Source organism: Dipodomys merriami, unplaced genomic scaffold, assembly GCF_024711535.1.
Source record: "Dipodomys merriami isolate MVZ:Mamm:240054 unplaced genomic scaffold, mDipMer1.0.p SCAF_32, whole genome shotgun sequence".
Classification (NCBI taxonomy): domain Eukaryota; kingdom Metazoa; phylum Chordata; class Mammalia; order Rodentia; family Heteromyidae; genus Dipodomys; species Dipodomys merriami.
The window spans coordinates 8,068,721-8,086,619 of NW_027204715.1; the positions used below are offsets into that span (position 1 = coordinate 8,068,721).

Here is a 17,899-nt window from a genome sequence, read left to right on the forward strand (position 1 = left end):
GGGGAAACAGTAGCTCCTATGCTAAAGCCAAGCACAAGGAGGAGTCCTGAGTCAGAGGATGCTGCCACGAGAGAGAACCTTCCTTCTGCCCGCCATCTACAACACGAATAGGATGCCTGCAGTACACACACGTGAAGAAGCCATTGGCCCTGGACAACCAGATAGCTCCCTCTTCTCCCTTAACTTTTCCCTAAGTCATTTCTCAAGGTGAGAGAAGAGAATTGATTTTCTAGAACGTTCTTTGAAACCATAATGAGGATAAGAGAGTTCTAAAACTATTGACCCAGTCTTACTCCTAATGACTTATCTGCCACAAATTTTCCAGACTCCTTTGCCAGGCCCAGTAGCCATATTACAAAATATTGGGAAAGTGCTTTATCTCAGCATGCCCTTGGTGTATACTGTGATGGACAATATGGATAATTTTTTAATGTGTAAGTCAAACTACTGTTGGTCAATCTACAGGATACAAATTGCTCTTGAAATTCAAGGCTACTTTTCATGCTATTTTAACGCAGCTGAACAAGGAAAAAATTTCAAGTGTCAAGAACATTATACATTAGTTTTGTTTTAAGCTCAGAGACAAAACAGCCCTGTAATCTGACTGGTAGGTACACTTGCATTTTTATTTCTATGAATACAAATTTATAGTGGCTGAAAAATGTATTATCTTTCAGAAATACATGCAAATGACTTCCCCAAATGGGTCATTAAATATTTGCCTTTTTACCAGGATACATTTAATTTACTCGCTTGTATTGTAGTATTCATCTAGAGAAAATTACAAAAGTGTGCAAATACGGTTTGCAGAGAGAAATAAGAAAAAAAAATCTTTGCCTTTTTATATGCAGGAGATGGCATTCAGATATGGAGAAACATGTTATTTAAAATAATAAAAGATTAAACTCCTTTCAGGGCTTCTACAAAGCTATATTTAATGCACAAAGCAAGAATGAACAGCTCTTTTCTATTATACAATGTGAGCCCGAATTTATGGTGTAATCCTTTTCCCCTGTCACTTTGCTACATTGACTTTTTTTAGCTTCGTATCACATGGTAACACACAGGTGAAGAAGTGTGCGAATGGAAGACCACGTCTTAGTGGGTTGTCAACACTGATGATGATGTATCCTGTATTCTGAGGCCAACATCCACACCAGAACCCTCGGCTCCTTCTCGTGTGACTGCCCGGAGACTTACCACACATTGACTGGCAATTCATGAATGGTTTCCCTGTTTACAAATTTGCAAGTGTTGGTGACATTACGAAGCACCATGACACTGTTTGGTATAACCAAGGTCCAGTATGTACCCTCTTCCCAAGGGAAACTATTTCCTCAGTAAGTTTCTACATAGTGTCCTGTTTCCATCCAGACATGGAGTGAGGAAAGATCTTAAATGGCTGCTAAGTTTAGAACTGTAAATATTTTCTTTATCAGAAAACGTAGTGAGGACCTTCTTCAGACCTATTTAATAATCTAGTACAAATGATAGAATTTTTACTGGGACATGTTTGGGAGCCACGGCTTTCTGAAGGCTTTTGTTCTAAAAATTGCACCACTAAATTTGTCCTTCTGTACATATGTAATTAATAAAAAAGAAATACAGATTCCTGAAACTTCTGTCTCTGTTTCTCTACTGAGTTGCTATTTTATTTAATATTTATTCTTTCTCTGACAATGATTCACTGAAATGAAACGTATTAGAGCTTAAAGCTAAAATTGACAGGAAAAGCAGAAATGGCTATTTGATTTATTTATCAGAAAGTCTCTGCAAATAAAGTGGAACAATATACAATATTAAAAATGCAATTATATAATAGTTATGTAGACAATAAAACAATAACATGGGTTTAGACACTGACTTTTGTGAAAATTATTAATCGTTTTTTATGAAGCTATCATTTTATGTAGGTTTGATTAGTATCATAAGAATTTAATGCTTAGCAATTTGAGAGCTATGAGTAATCCACAAGATCAAGGAAGCTTTTACAACTTACATATAAGTTATGTAAGTCTTTAAATAAAACACTTAGATATAGAAGAAAACAAAAAAATAAGTAAAGTTAATGTGTTTCTACCTGTGTTTATATATATATATATATATATCCATATATATTTTTTAACCCAGTATGCAATTTTCAGTATCTATCAAAACATACACATATAGGTAGATGTAGATATAAATATAGATAAAAATAACAAACATACAAGAAGCAATATCTAGGAAAGAAATAACTGAAATCCAAACATTTACAGTTATCTGTAAAGCGCCATAAAAATTCTTTGGTCACAATTAAATTTAGTTTCAATTGCAGTTACAAATAGCAGTGTTTCCACTTCAGTATTTGAATGTACTTTACACTTGGATACAAGAAAGTATCAATCATAAAGGCATTTAAAATACATGCCACATTCTGAATTATAAAGACTGAACAGAGTGTTAGGAGAAAATGGTTTTAATCTACACCTCATTATAGATGACAGGATTGGAAATGCATAAAGTCTAGCCAAAATGACCGGAAGGTTGTTTTTTTTTCTAATTTCAATAAGAGATGCATTTATTTTGGTATGTCCATTCCCACAAGGATACCATCTTGGATATGATGCTTGGAGCATCACAAAGTCTTGGTATTATAATTGATCATTAGAAAGCTTTCCACCAGGCCCTGTGCTTGTTCTCTGGGCCTCTTTAGGTGGGAAGGATTAGAGGTAAATTTTATGAGAGTTGAAGAGGAGCTGACTGATTTTCCAAAATGAATAGATGCCCACCGTTTAAAAAAGTCTCCGGAAGAGTGATGGTCTTTTCAGGGAGCATCAGGGAGGAATGACCTGAGCATGAGCAGCAGGTGGCCTGGGGTTTGGATGGAGTCAAAAGAAGACAAGCAGGAAACACAAGGAGCAAGGAACATATCAGAGCCTCAACTGAAACCTTCGGAGGAGTGCCCTGATTGAGGTGATCACAAAAAGGATATATTAACAAATATATATTATTCTGCACGAAACCCAGTATGTGACTAGCCTTCCTGCTTTTAGCTCTGTGAGTAACTTCAAACACATCTGGCCATTCTGGGTTTCCTTAGTCTGAAGCATTTTGAGATAAACTGTTTAATAGTACATAGACTCAGCATTTCACTCTCTCTCTCTCTCTTTATTTTTGTTAGTCATGGGGCTTGAACTCAGGGCCTGGGTGCTGTCCCTGAACTCTTTTGCTCAAGGCTAGTGCTCTACCATGTTGAGCTACTGTGCCACTTCCTAGACTCAGTATTTTTTTCATATCATAAAGCATAAGTATTTCAATTAAAACTTCTGAGTTGTACATTGTATATAATGGTTCCTTTGACAATATTAACAAGCAAGTTTTAAAGAATATATTTTTATCTATAGCCAGGTAAAGTTTTATTAACTGGGAAATACTTGTAACAGTGAAGAAGTACAAGTTTCAAAAACAAATCTATTTAGAAGATCTGCTGTTCAAACAGTATTTTTTCAAAACCTGGTGTAGGAGTATGATAAAATTCCCTGAATTGACAATCCAAAATTGCACTGTCATCAACATACAAAACTGGATACACTGTCCCTCGAATACCTGATGCTAGACAATGCATGTTTTTTCCATTCAAATATACATTTAATTCTACATGGTCATATGTAATACCCACCACATCTCCCTCCTGAGGAAGGCTGTTTTCTGGCAGCCTGTTTTTCTCTTCATTGTTGTGGTACAGAGCTCCCTCATTTCTTATCACCAAACTGTGCACATCTCGGCCGAGAGGAATCTGATTCAGGTTAACTTTCTAAGTTGCAACACCAATACTCAGATTCCTGTGGACTATATTTTGAATTCAAAGTAGCTTTTGTTTCGATGTAAAGGTGTGCTAGCTAAACAACCTCCTGTTTCACATTTTTTACAATGACAACATCTGTTCCCATGTGCTGCGTGTCCAGCTGCACGCCCGCATCTCCTTCAGGGGGATGTGGCCGGTCCCGCCGTCCCTGCAGCACCGCAGGCAGCAGAAGAGCTCCAGGACCGACTCAGTATTTCTTCAGCTAAATCATCAATATGAATAAGTAAATCTAGTCTCCTCGGAAAGAACCTCTCTTTAGCTATTCTAGGACTTTGCTTTATTAAGGACAAGGACGGAACATATTGCTGGAAAAGGATCTCATCCTATAGACTCAGAAAAGATTATACAGCCTCTCATCTTAGAAACTCAATTTCTCGTGAAATTTCTATAATTGATATGCTAATTTCTTTCCATTACCATTTTCTTGCCTCTTTTACATCTAATTTTTCCTCCATACACACACATACACAATAAACTCTTCTCTCACTAAGTTTATGAACTCAAAAGTTTTTATAAACTCATTTTATGCCAATATTTATGCCAAAGAATATACTATATGATATATATATATATGTACATAGGAGTAAGTAGATTCAAAGTAATAGATAGATGGATAGAAATAAATAAGTAGATGAGTAGGAATAAATTAATATATTCACAATGCAAAGGCATGTTCAAAGTTAAGTATACAGTAAGTTTTATCTAAAAGGTAGTTAATAAGTTCTAATTTAAATTTTCCAAAAGTTTACCTATGAAAGTTTGGTATATTCAAATTTTCACTTCTTTATCTACTTATATTTAAATTTTCCTATAATTTAGAAAAAAGACAAATATGTTAAATATGCTGATTTATGTCAATTCCAGTTGTAATTGCTGTAGGATACTAATTGATTCTTTTAAAGATTTTACTCTGCAAATACCCTTACATTTTGGAGCTTTTAAAAGTCACTTATGTCTGTAAGTGATTGAATCATTAAGTGTTGTTAAAGACTTTTAAATTAAAGCAATAATTCATGCACTCCGATTATGGATTTAGAATGCAGGGAAATATTATTCACGGCCATTGTGCTGTTCTTTTCTTAACATTGGACTTATGTTTTCAAATGGTGCAAAGAAAAACTTCAACATTTCCTTTCCCATGATGATATGTTGCTTTCTTCCTACAATTTTCTGTCATTTCATTTGAGTTTCCTGGCTTACCTTGTGTTAAAGGTATAGAACATTTTAGAAGAGTGTACTCTCCTGTTGCTGTAGCAGCTGTCCTGAGGGTTTATTTTACTATGCATGTAACAGCTATAGAACTTCTCACCCCAAGTCCTAGGCAGTCAGTCCAGACCTCAGGTAATAACACTTCAGGATAGCATGAAAATATTCAAGCCAGATACTCATTGCTCACCCTTGTCAACCTAGCTACTCAGGGGGCTGAGATCTGAAGATCACAATCCAAAGCAAGCCCAGGAAGGAAAGTCTATGAATCTCTTATCTCAAATTAACCATAAGAAAACTGGGAGTGGGGCTGGGAAGGTGGCTCAGTGGTAGAGCGCTTGCCTTGCATGTCTGAGGCCCTGGGTTCGATTCCTCAGCACCACTAAGCAAAAAGAAAAAAGCCAGAAGTGGTGTTGTGACTCAAGTGGTAGAGTGCTAGCCTTGAGCTGAAGAGCTGAGGGACAGCGCCCAGGCCCAGAGTTCAGAACCCACGACCGGACCCCCCCCCCCAAATAAAAGAAAACTGGAAGTGGCACTGAGGCTCAAAGTGGTAGGGCGCTTGCTAGCCTTGAGCAATATAGCTCATGGACAGTGCCCAGGCCTTGAGTTCAAGCCCCACCACTGCCATAAACAAAAGAGAAAATACAAATACTGAAGACCTATCAATGATAATAACAAGATAAAAATGGGCATTAGTATTTATTTCTAGTTCAACTCACCAAATGAATTTAATTTATATTTAAGTATGGGAACCACTGTTGACTGTCTACTCTTTACTTGACCCTAATCAAGAGGATGTAGTAACTAACACAAAGTATTTCCTTTCTGTTAAGTGTAATTATTTGGAAATTAATTTGGAAATTATTCCACAGACTGAGTTGTCTATCCTCCTCAATCTGCTGATTTAAATTTTCTCTTCTTTCATGAGGTAAGGTTATGATAGGAATAAGAATTCTCCAGAGAAACTAAACCAATGGAACAGACTTCTATGTCAAAAGGGTTTTCTAATCACATAGCTTGCAGAAATAGGGAAACAGACAAAATTCACATCTGCAACTCTTCTGTCAAAGCAAAGTCACAGGACAGCCAGTGATCCAGGTAGAGTTATAAAGTGGGGAGTGGTTGCTATAATAGTTTGCTTTGCCCTAGATATGAAAGTCTTTTAATTATATCCAATCCTTCAATCACCCAAAACACCCTCAAAGATATACTCAGACTAATATTTGAGCAAAATCTGAGTACTCTTGGCACAATCAAGTTGACAAAAATCAATCGTCACTACTATCAATACATAATCTGCTGAAGTCATGTTTAGTTCCAGTCGATACTATAGGAAGTTGATTTTTCATTTTCTGTCCAAATTTTATTGTCTGTTTTTCTCTTAATAAATATTTGCATTCAGTATTTTAATATATACATATTTCTTATGTCAATGACTATTTTGCAAAATAATTTAAATATGAGACACTAAAATTATATGAATATCAATATAAATACACTTATTGATATTCATGTAAGTACATAATTCACATTAATATTCCATAAAAATAATATATTAATGTAAGTATCAGCATATAACACTGAAATTTGTATGGTATATAAAATTAACAGATGATCCTACTATTTCTGAGGAGACTACATGTTATTGTGCTGTATTTACAGATATGTAAATTTCAATGGCCTATTCTAGGTTAATATAATGCTTGACTCAATTTTATCTCAAAAAATGTTTTTAATGTGTCAGTTTTTCATGATAATAATATATAACAATGGATTGAACTTGAAGAAAATTAATTTAAAAATTAATAAGAAAATTATAAAAATATGAACCAGCTACACAGTAGTTCTGAAAGATGAAGATGTCTAACAATTAGCTAGAGTTAAGATTGGGTTATTTATAAAGAAACTGTATACTTGAATATATATAATTAATTTTCTTATTCACTTCACTAAAAGTTCATGTATAACTGTAGTGTGCAATTAATCTTTAATGATTCATAGAAGAACAGTTTATCTACCTAAGCTGTGTATCTAAAAAAGAAGAAAAAAAAGAAAAGGGGAAAAAATCCTATAATGTTAATAAAGTTAATAGACTTATTCAAAATTTGGATGCTTCCTTGTGCTTGAGTTACAATGACAAAACCCCAACAGCTGTTTATAAATCTCTTAAGCATTATATTCCAGCTTTGGAAAATCAGATTTCCAGCACAGAGAATGTTACTCAGCCCTGGGAGATTATTTAATCCAATAACATTTTGGCAGCAGAATCTGGCTTCAAGTGTTAGCTAAGCCCAATATATGCACATTGATCTTGGAAAATGCTGAAAGCACCTAGGTTAAGCTATAGGAACTGGTCACTTACCAAGTGGACAAGGAAGACAGGTATTTAGCATATTCATGTAATCACATTCTACTTTATAAGGTAGAAGCCCTTTATAGCCTTTCAGAACAATTGTATGGCTGGTTTATATGTTAACTTTTCTTAAATGTTAGAAAAATTCACTCACATCTTTTTAAAAAATAAGCGACTGATTTTCCCCAGGAGCTACAGAGAGCACACATGAGCTACTTCCCCCATCTCTGCATAGTAACCCAGGGCCTATATTCAATTTTACTCCCTTTGAATTTATTTGGTCAAAGAGACTTCAGCCAGCCTGAGACTTCATAGCGTCCTGACTCAACCCAGATTGCAGGAGCCCATCAGCAACAATGTCACCAAACTATAAATAAATTAAAGGAACGTGTAGGAATTCATATACAAATAGGTTCCTAGCCTTTCAATCAGTGACTTCAGATGTATTCTTGTTTCTCTCGAATACTTCTGAGAGAAAAAAGAAACCTGCTTAAGAAACTCAGTTTCTTCTCTTTAAACTTCAATGCTTTCAGTTATTTAAGTACTCAGATATGTAATACATATTTACTTTATTCCAAGAAAATATTGAAAGAAGCTTATGTCAGAAGAAAATGTAAAAAGAAGTCTGTGTTTATTATAAATTGAAAACTCTTATTTTCTTGCCTTTTTGTTTTGTGGTGAGAAGGGAAAAAAAGTGTTAAGACAACAAAATAAGAAATGTTAAATGTCTCCATGACAACGAGATCAAGCAAATCAAGCAGCCCCTGGTGTTAAGACATTGGACAAAATAAAAGGGGAAGAAGAAACATTAACCTTTCAGGTATAACATTTTTAATGTAAAATCATAAATAGAACAGTCCCATTCTGAATACGGAAGATTTTATTCTCAACAAGAAATACTCAAATTTAAGTATTTGTTCTAGTTTCATACAAACCAATTTATATTTTCTTTTATTTTCAAAGAATGAAAGCTCTTAAGGTAAAAAACAATCCTTGTGTAAATCATCACAAAATAGCACTTACATAATCGCTACAGATGTTATTATTGCTGTATAGAATTCATTGTAAAGGCGTTTTGTTTGTTGTAGTTTTGTTTTGTTTTGTGGTGGTCCTAGGGCTTGAACCCAGGCCTGAGATTTGTCCCTGGGCTTTCATGCTCAACACTAATGCTCTACTACTTGAACCACAGCTCCACTTCTAGTTCTTTTGGTAACATAGTGAAGAGAGGAGTCTCACAGACTTTCTTGCCAGGGTTGGCTTTGACCAGTGATCCTTAAATGTCAGCCTCCTGAGTAGCTAGGACACAGCCTGAGCCATCTGTGCACAGCATATGACAAGTTTCTAATGTGGATTTTTAAGTGCATTTTAGAGGCCCTTTGGAATAATACTATATTAATCAATGAGATTTGCTTTCTTAAAGAAAGACATGGGATAAAATGTTAAGATTCTGCTTGTGAAAAGACCTCCCTGTTCTTTTGCCAAAGAAACATTTTGAATTGGTTACCAAATAAATTTTTTAAAGACTATCTGAAAATATAGTGCACCTCTATAAAATTCCAATGAAATTATTCACAGAGCTAAAAAAGCAAACAGTCTTAAAATTAATATGGAAGTACAGAAAACTCCAAATTGCTGAAGACAGGCACTCCTGAGAAGAGCGATGCTGATGTTATCACAGTAAGTGAATTCGAATTCTAGTTCAGAGCCATACTTATAAAACAAGGAAGATAGCAGGGGCCTGAGGTGAGGACAGCTGGTGAGTGAAATGGAACATAGGGCCAAGAAGCAATCCATGCAGCTGAATCTGTCCTGTTCTTGACACATGTGCTCCAAACATGTTTTGTAGGAAAAAGATTCTTTAAAATTGTGCTAGGAAAACTGGAGATGTAAACACAGAAGAGTTGCACTAGATTCCTATTTCTCACACTACAGAGATGGAAGCCCTGAATGTAATACTTAATATATTAAAAGTACTAAAAGAAAATACAGGGGAAATGCATCAAGGAATTGACATTGGCATGCTTCCTGAATGGATATGATAGAACTAATAGAAATGACTCCAATAGCTCAAGAAATGATAGTCAAGAATTAAGAATTAAGAAGCATAAGAAAATGGGTGGACTGGGAGGGGTGGGTAGAATGTTAAAAGGAGTGAAATTGATAAAGATAGGCTGTATTCATAAAGCACTTCGCTAAATGGGAATCTTTGTACAACTACTTAACCATAATAAAAGTAAATAATAGTAATGACCAATCCAATCAAAAGGCTTCTGCACAATACAAAACGAAATTATGAAAGTGTAGAATGGGTGGTAACTGTGCTAGCGATTAATCAAAGATTCATATGCAGAATACCTTTTTAAAACAGTAAGAATGAAAGAACAAGTAACTGCTTCAGTAAGTGAGCACACAAGCTGAATGGGAATTTCTCCAGAGAAGTTCAAATGGACGATTATTTATATGAAAAATATTCGATGTCTTCTAACATTAGAGAAAAGCAAATCAAAAGTACAGTGCAGAAACTTTTATTCGCAATTATGGAGAAAACAAAATATGCTAAGTACTAGGGAGTTCAGGAAAAAGGGAACTCTTTTGCACTGTTAGTAAGAAAGCCACCAGGAGAGCTCTTAAAATTTAAATATCAAATCAACATATGATATAATCATACAAAATATAGATAGATAAACTAAAAATTAAAATCAACATTCAATAGGGATATATGAATACTGTTCTTTATCATGGTACTACTTAAATAGATACAATTTAGGTGTCTTTCAACGTCCAATTGAACAAACAATATGGTATATTCTCACAATGGTTTGTTACTCCAACATAAAAAAGAGAAATTGTGTGTTTTGTTGGACAATAGATTGAAGTAGAGATCCTCATGTTAAATAAATCAATCTAAAAAAAACAAATAGGGCATATTTTCTCTCACGTGTATATTTTAGAAAAAAAAAAAAAAAGATAACTAAAGCAAAAGTAGAAGCCGATGACAACTACCGAAAAGTGAAGTAGATGAATGGAAGGAAAGAAGGGAGGGCTAGAGAGGGAATTAGGGAAACTAATGGGATCAAACTATGCAATAAATGCATGCACACATTTCAATATTGCAATGAAATTCATTATTCTGAATGGTATTATACTAATGAAAATGTTACTATTTAAATTTCTTATGATGAAAAGAAATGAATGATATTTTCTTCTTATAAATATTCATGTATGAAACTGAAATATACAGAAATGTAAAATCAGTACAAGGCAACAGAAAATTTAAAAAAGATACGTGCCTGCAATGTAAAACTGAATCCTGGTTGCTCACATCTCATCTGGAAGTTTGTAGGGACCACATGAGATGCCATATGTTTGTAAAGAATGAATGGGTCTACCATTCAAGCATCAAGTATATACGACATTGGTACCCAATGGAGTCTTTCTTAGAAATTACTATCTCCACTGGAGCTTTCACACAAGCAGACTCTTCTCTCTAACTGACAAAGTTGTAGTAAATCCATTACTATAGAAATTATTATCCCATCTTCTGACCACAATATTAGTATGGAAATTAAGGTAGCTAATCCTTGTGTGTAGGGAAAATTTTGTCTATGACATGACTGTTCTAATACTTTTTGATCTGTTGTTCTAATATCCTTTCCATAATTATCCCTCATTAATAATTCATCACATTGTATCAATTTACTGTTTCTGTGTTTTCTCACTAGACTGCACGTCATAATAATGTGATGAAAACATTTTAAGATATACTTTCCTTAAAATTATCTTAGTGCCTTGCAGGAGAAACGTACTCATACTGTAGGTATGTAACTGTAACCCCTCTGTACATCACCTTGACAATAAAATCAAATTGAAAAATAAAAAATAAAAGTGCAATGGAGTAATGCACAGACCAGAGTAAGAAGTATAAAGAATTTCTAAAGTGGTAATTGATCCTAATTAATAAGAAGCGAATATTAGATTCTGGATTTCATATTTTACATTTAAGGGTTTGTCTTTAACATTGTTGCATGTATAACTTTATGGATTTTTAAACATTTAAATAATATGATGTTAAAACAACTCCCCTGAGTGTCTTGAGACATTCTACAACACGAGATTAGCCAAGGATAGAGAACCAAAAAAAAATAAATTATAAATAACTTCGCTTTTAATAGAATAAATCCATGAGACATCAGCACTTGTCCTATATAAGCCTTCTTTGGGGGAGACTGAAAGCATTAACAGTAGTTTCTTTCAACTATAATTACAGGCTAGAATTTTCTATCTTAATCCCTCTTTCCAAGATGAAGAGAAATGTTAAGGAGTGTAATAAAATTTAACGAAGCATACATTTGCTTTTTATTTTTATTTTTTATTCACTGTTTAATATTACCTTACAGTAGTTGGACAAAGAGGTTTCAATTCAACTTATCAATTCAAACATGCATTTATTCCATACAATTTATAAGTACATGACTTATTGTAGTCATTTGGTTACTTACAGATTCAGTCACAAAAATTTTTCACTGTCAAGGAAGAATATATTATATATAATACTTGTTTTTAAGAACTAAGGTTAATAAGATAGCACTGAGTTGAAAATCACTGTTAGGGTACTTTGATGTACTGTCACTTGATTAACTGGGTAAAATATGATAAATCTTTCTGGTCTGATTGTTGAGTTCTACACAGACTGAATTGGGCTCAGATGCTTTCATGCTTGTGTTATACAATCTCTATGCTTCTATGCCAGACTAACTCCAAAGTCCCTAGGGTGATTAAGCAGAGTTAGCAAAACAGCTGTCTCTGTAACACCTGGAGGCAGTAAAACATAAGTGTAGAATGGAATTTTAGAAAAAAATTGGCATCTTGCATAATAGAAGTATGTATGAACACCACTCAAGGAACTCAAGTTATACCAAGAGCTAATTTTGCCTCACTTGTCATCTAAAATACAAATTATATATACATAATTTGACTTACCTCTTCCTGATGACTCTCTCCTTTTCTCACTTGCGCTTAAGTGAGTGAAGGTAGGGTGAGAAAATTGTCATAACTCAATTCAGGAAGAATTCATCATTTCATTTCAAGGTGAGAAAAGGCATCAGGACATACAGCTTTTCGGAAGTAGAGTTGATGTGAAAAGAACATCATCAAAATCCCCATATCCACCTCCACAGGGATCTCAAGGCAAAAGTAAGTGTTCAAGTTAACCACGTGAAATCTCACAGTAATCTATTACAGATTGTACTGAAATTACTGTGGTGTTGGTGTTTGCAATTAGAACACATATACTAAAGTTTCTGAGAATGGTAAAATTTCCAAGTATCATTATTGGAAAATTGACAGATATAAATGGAGGGACAATGTACAAATAAAGAATCTTCCATCTGATTCCCTTTGGAAAAATGGTCATTGTTAATATAAATTTTTATAAACTATGTAAAGAAATTCCCTTGTGTAGTTTTTTAAAATCATTATTATATTTCGCTTGAGAACATCTCCATTTTCTGCATTCACAGTTCTTAAAGTAAATTTCACATACTAAATCCAATTCCTCTATCACTGCTTTCAAATCTCTGTTTAACAATAGCCACTAAGTTGCTACCTTGTGAAATGACTAATCCTTTTCAGAAATATTATATACATTTGTGTTTGAAAACAATTGTTTTTCTCTCCATTGTACATCTATCTCATTATTCTATCCCTTCCTGTAATCTTGTGAAACATTTTTTGTCCTCACTTGTATTTTGTGACTATTAAAGATCACCCTTGACTCTCATAGCCCAATGTTAGTTCTATCCCATAATATTCTTAAACTTTAGAATCGTTAGGAAGCGCATGACTTAAAGAGTGATGCTCCCCATGTCTTTCAATAGATACAAGTTAGAATATTCTCTCCTCTCTGAAATTGGTACCTAAGCCTTTATTCCATATTTCAGATTCAGACAGAATCATCAAAAAATAAAATTCAGAAACTTTGAGGTTATTACAGATTTTTCTAACATCCTTAGAACTCATCAAAAGTTGCTGGGTTTTTTTTTTATGCTTCAACTACTATCAGTGCTTTCTATCACCTTCATAACTATTGTTATGAATGTTTATGCCTCATCCAATCTAAATCATATGCTAAAATTCGAATTCCCAAGGTGATAGGACTAGCAGGAGGGTTTGTGGGATGTAATTCAATGTTCAAGCCATGCCTTCCAGATTTAGATTTGTGTCTTTATACAAATTAGCTCAGAGATCCACACAGCCATTTCTCTGTTACTACAGAGAAAACATTTTCGACTATCCAGAAAGCATGGCCTCCTAAGACACCAAATATTCTACTATCTTGATCTTGAGTCTCCAGATTCAAAAAGCAAAAAACAATAAACTTTGGTTGTTCACAGCCACCCACCCACCCAGTGGTATTTTGCTACAGCAGCAAAAATGATAAACATCTATTGACCCTACTAAGTCTTCTTGTCAGATTCTTGAACAAATGATTGATTTCTCCACATCTTATCCCTTATGTCCTTCACATCTATTTTTCACCAGACTTCCATATTGAGTCAAGTTAAATGAATTGTTTAAATGGAAATAATCAAAGAAAAGCCCTCAGGCCAGCAGAAGAACATTACCTGGGCAATTGAGATGAAGTTCTTCAGTCTCAATCTAGCTTGATTAAAATCAAGCTCTTAAGAGTAGACCCCAATAATTAATTGGATTACTGTTTCTCTGAGGGTTTCTTTGGGGGTGAGGATTAATTTTTATCTCTATTTTAGATGTGAGGCCCTTGTCCAATGAACAACTGGTAAAAATCTTCTCCCATTCTGTGTGCTTTCTATTTATCTTGTTAGCTAGGTCCTTTGCCATGCAGAAAGTGCAGTTTGATGCAATCCCATTTATCCAGTCTTTCCTTGATTTGTTATGATTCTGGAACTTTACTTAGGAAGTTTTGAGCCATGCTTAGGAGCTCTAGTGTTCCCCCTACCCCTTCCTGTAATATTTTCATGGTATCTGGCCTTTGGTCTTTGATCCATTTAGAGTTGATTTTGGTGCAAGGTGATATGTAAGGATCTAGCTTCAATTTTCTGCATGTGGATAGCCAATTTTTGCAGCACCATTTGTTGAATTTTTAAATTGCTTTCTCTATCTCTTTGAAGAATGTTGTTGATCCCATCAATCGGCTCAATCTGATTCTCATAGGTAGATAACAAAAAATACTCTCGAAAACTTAAAAAAATATAAACATGATAAATACTTTCATTTTATTATGTTCTTGTGGGAATAAATCTTTTCTGTATTTAACATAAAATAGGAGAAATTCAAATTTTAGTATGTATTTTTTGGTGTGGTACACTTCAGTTAAATTAGAAATCAGGTGTTGATGCTAAATAGTTTGTGACTTTTCTTGGGCATATCTGAGTCGGGAAAAGGAAACCAAATGTTCTTTATTATATTGATAACCTAGCAATTCCTCTTTGAACTACTTTATGCTCCATTTCACTGCATTTCATAATTATTAAAATAACTAACAGTCAAAAGAGTGCATGGCTAGATGAATGAATACATTCTGATAAGCAGTGGTAAAGGGAAAGGACCATGATCACAGCAAGGCTGTAGGCTTCTGTAGTTGGCACCTTGATTGGTTAATCCATTGCTTAGTGTCCTCTCGCCTTAAGGATCAGGATACCAAGGAGGTAGGACACAGGACAATGATTGTACTTTGGAGATTTTGTGGGAGCAAGAATGGAGAGAATTGTTTGAACAATATTAACTAAATCTGATAAATGCATCTAATCCTGAATCCTGGCTTTGTGTATGAGCTCAGCATAATACATAGCTCTTGTATTTGCAAAGAGGTAATCTATAATGTCAAAATAGTTCTCTTTTTAATGCATAGTGTTTTCAGAAGGACCTTTCCTTCTTGAAGGAGGTGTTATCCAGGATTAAATACTAGCATTAAATATGGGGAGGGGGCGTGGAAAAAAAGGAGAAAAACTCAGTTCTCTGCTATTCTTCACAGGAAGCAGTTTAAAAATTGAATCCAAACACACAAGAACCCCAGAGTACAACTGATTAATCATGCAAAGTTAGAGCAGTAATTAGTACAGAAGAAGGAAGGGGTTGGAGGTGTGGCTCACATGGTAGGATGCCAGATTCAGATGCCAAGTTTGAGTCCCAGTCTGGGACAAAAGAAAGAAAGAGAAAGGAGAAATGAATGAACCAAAGAAAGAAAAGGAAGAGAGACCTTTCTTCCTATGAAAGAAATGTACTGCCATGTAATATTCAAAGTTCAATCATCTTGAAGTGATTTTAGTTCTTGAATGAACTGTTGCATCAGTTTGTGGGTGGGGGATGCATTTTTAAAAATACTGCTCTTGGTGAGTTTTTGGAATGTAACAAGCTCTATCAGAGGTACAACATCTTGAAATGTGTAAGTACATTTTATTCTTGCACTGCTGGTTTTATTGGAAAAGATGCTTCAAAAACCAAGAGATCGTTGTGTGTCAATGTAACAAGCATATGACCTGAATTTAGACCCTAGTAGCTCCAATACAATTATTAATAATAATAATTTCAAGCAATAATAGATACAAAAATACATTTATGCCTTTCTTTTGGTAAAAACCATATGTTTTGTGTAAAAATTAATACATTTATTAATTTAAAAGCTGAGGCAAAGAGAAATTAATTCAACTTACATATCAAAGAGTAGTAAAGCTAAGGATAGGAATATGAAGATTTTATTATTTTGTTATATACATTCATTTCGGCAAGCTCGAGAGTTGGGAGGTAGAGACAGGGAAAGAAAAGTTTGACTTTATGATAAAGAGTCCATAAGCCAAAATGCAAGCCAACTAGCCACAATGAAAGCTTTTACACTTCAATCCAAGTGGTACACTTGTTATCTTTATTCCTTGATTTTCTTGAATCTATATTAAATACAATGATCTATCTGAGCAGTTGACTCAGTCCATTTGCAGGTTTTGAATAATGTGTGAGTGAAAGCATCACTCAGCAGAACATAACTCCAATTCTGTTACTAACTGTCCAAACAATAGAGAGGCCCAGGCATTAATTACTTCTGACACTTTTTTGAGCATTTAAACGTGGAAGGGAGCAAACCCAACAGCTGGGGAAGAGGAAAGATAGATGGACTACACCCAATTTGGAAGTTCATGACTTTAACACATCAACAAGAAAAGCACAAAAAGTAACACCTCAAGCAATCTAATGGTTAACTGACAGATGTTTTCCCATACATTAAAAGCAGCAAGCACAAACTAGGAACATTTTTCTTAGAATTAGTTCACTGCTTGTTCATCTATGACTTCTAAATGCACCCTGTTGAACTCATGACAAATGTCCTTGGTATATTCAGGATCATCAATGACAGTGAAAGCGTGAATCATGACATGTTCATAGATCAACTCAAACATCTTTTACAATGCTTTGAAGATCTTACCGGTTTAGACCATTTAAATTAACACATATCCCTCATAAATGAGTAATAGTTTCACTTTTTAAATACATAATCACTCCCAGATTGGTGAGCTGTTGCTTGATAACCACTTATACTTTTGGGATAGTTAAGATGAAAATCAAGGCTGTTCTGATACCATGAAGGAAGTTTCAGATGCTGCCTAGTAAGATATAAGCAATATCAGTGAGATTAAATCACTTGAGGGAAGAGATGCTTTCTGGAATAGCAAATCTTCCAAACCACCATATTCTACATCTTAAAAGGGATGGTGTGCCAGGTGTACTAGAGCACAGAAAAATATTTGACAGGGTTAAGAAACTAGAATGGGCCCCTGAGTTAAGAAATATAGTGACTTCTCTGTCAGAACATCGTGTCTAGTGAGTATCATTGCTGAGAACATTTTAAGATTATTCTTGTGTGTGTGTGTGTGTGTGTGTGTGTGTGTGTGTGTGCGCGCGCGCATGCGCGTATGCACGTGTGTATGTGTATATGTGACTTGCTCTTCTGTCATGAGAAAATAGTCTTGGTTTTTATGATATATGCCCTTCTGATCTTATGGAAATTGTCTCAAATATGTTGGTGTCATGAGCTTTACAGAAACAAGTTGTACATATTTCATTAGAAGAAAACTTGAACAGAAGGAAATGTTCTTGTTCATGCTTCTGTATAACAAAATATCTCCATATTACTTCAATTCACTAATGATGGTCATAGATTATTCCATAGATTATTAACAGTCGGAGATTCTAACTTAGCTTTCTCATAAACTCATTGTTCAGGGTTTTAATTTTTATTACTGTTCAATATAGTGCCAATTAAGAATTTTAAACACTATCATCACATAGATTTTATAGATCAGTAGTCTATTCATAAAATGGCTGGGACAGGCACTGGTGGCTCACGCCTGTAATCCTAGCTACTCAGGAGGCTGAGATCTGAGGATCACGGTTCAAAGCTAGCCCGGGCAGGAAAGGCTGTGAGACTCTTATCTCCAATAAACCACTAGAAAACTGAAAGTGGT

General features: G+C 34.6%; 1 pseudogene; it reads right to left on the reverse strand.

Annotated features, from left to right (window-relative positions):
• Window positions 1-3,314: 3,314 nt before the first annotated feature.
• Window positions 3,315-17,899, reverse strand: part of LOC138841504 (SPRY domain-containing protein 7-like) — a 38,651-nt pseudogene continuing 24,066 nt past the window's right edge.